The following is a 1,749-nucleotide window of genomic DNA, read 5'->3' on the forward strand; positions in this document are numbered from 1 at the left end:
GCCTCAACAATTATAGTGGGTGACTTCAATACACCACTCTCTGAGAAAGATAGACCACAGGGAAAGAAACTTAACAAGGAGGTTAGAACTCTAAACAATACAATTAGACAATTTGACCAGATAGTTACAGAGCTTTTCATCCAAATACAAAAAAATTCACATTCTTTTCAAGCCCGCATGCACATATTCGTAGATAGACCACATGCTGGGGCATAAGACAAATCTACATAAATTTAAGCACATTGATATCATACAGACCTCTCTCTGACCACTGTGCCATAAGGCTGGAAATCAAAAAAAGGAAGATGAAGAAAACAAGAGCAAACAATTGGAGGATGAATAACTCTCTAATGCAAAAGGAGTGCGTACTGGCACAGATCAGAGAGGAAATTAGGAAATTTCTAGGAAACCAACAAGAATGAGAACACAACGTACCAAAACTTAAGGGACACAGCAAAGGCAGTTATCAGAGGAAGTTTCATAGCAATACATGCACACCTGAAAAAGGAAGAGAGACTCATGATTGAAATGCTGGCACAAAATTTACAACAACTAGAGCAGAGTCAGCAGGAAAATCCCACTAATAGCAAAAGAAAAGAAATAATAAAAATCAGGGCTGAGATTCAGGAGAGGGAAAATAAGAAAACTATGGAAAGATTAATGCTGCTAAAAGTTGGTTCTTTGAAAGGATAAACAGAATCGACAGACCGCTGGCAAACCTAACCAAAGAAAGGAGGGAACAAATTTCAATAGCAAGAATGAGCAATGAAAGAGGGGACATTACAACAGACCCTAATGAAATCAAAAGAACAATTACACAGTACTACGTAGGATTGTACTCCAGTGAATTCAACAACTTGGAAGACATGGACAAATTCTTGGAAAAACAATCCCTCCCTAGACTATCCCCAAAGGACTTCAAGCATCTCAACAGATCCATAGCAATAGAAGAAATAGACAAGGTTATCTTTTAAAAATCCCCTGGACCAGATGGCTTCACAGAAGAATTCTACCAAGCATTTAGGGAAGAACTAACATCAATCCTACATAAACTCTTCCAGAACATAGAAAAAGATGAAAAACACCCGAACTCCTTCTAAGAAGCTAATATAACTCTGATACCAAAACTGGGCAAGGATCCCATAAGAATCGAGAACTACAGACCAATTTCCCTAATGAACATCGATGAAAAAAGCCATAGAATATAAAAGTATATAGAACAAATAATTCACCATGACCAAGTGGGATTCATACCAGGGATGCAGGGATGGTTCAACATATCATTCTCCACATTGACATGAAAAACTATAAGAACCACATGATAATATCGATAGATGTAGAAAAAGCATTCAACATCCAACACCAATTCCTGTTTAAGACACTTGAGAAGATAGGAATGGAAAGAAACTTCCTCAAGACAATACAAACTATATATGAAAAAACAACAGTCAACATGGTAGTCAATGGAAAAAAGACTAACACAATCCCACTGAAAAAGGGGACCAGACAAGGATGCCCCTTGTCCCCACTCTTATTTAATATCATACTGGAGGTTTTAGTTAACATCATAAGGCAAAGAAAAGACATCAAAGGTATTTGTCTGGTAAAGGTGAAACTATTGTTATTTGCAGATGATAAAATTTTTTATATGGAAAATCCCAAAAGCTCCACAAGGGGAGTACTGGAAACAATAGAAGAGTTTGGCAGAGTGGCAGGATACAAGATCAACAAACAGAAGTCCATCGGACT

This window comes from Echinops telfairi, unplaced genomic scaffold, assembly GCF_000313985.2.
Source record: "Echinops telfairi isolate 266 unplaced genomic scaffold, ASM31398v2 ScPeMD7_7458;HRSCAF=8496, whole genome shotgun sequence".
Classification (NCBI taxonomy): Eukaryota; Metazoa; Chordata; class Mammalia; order Afrosoricida; family Tenrecidae; genus Echinops; species Echinops telfairi.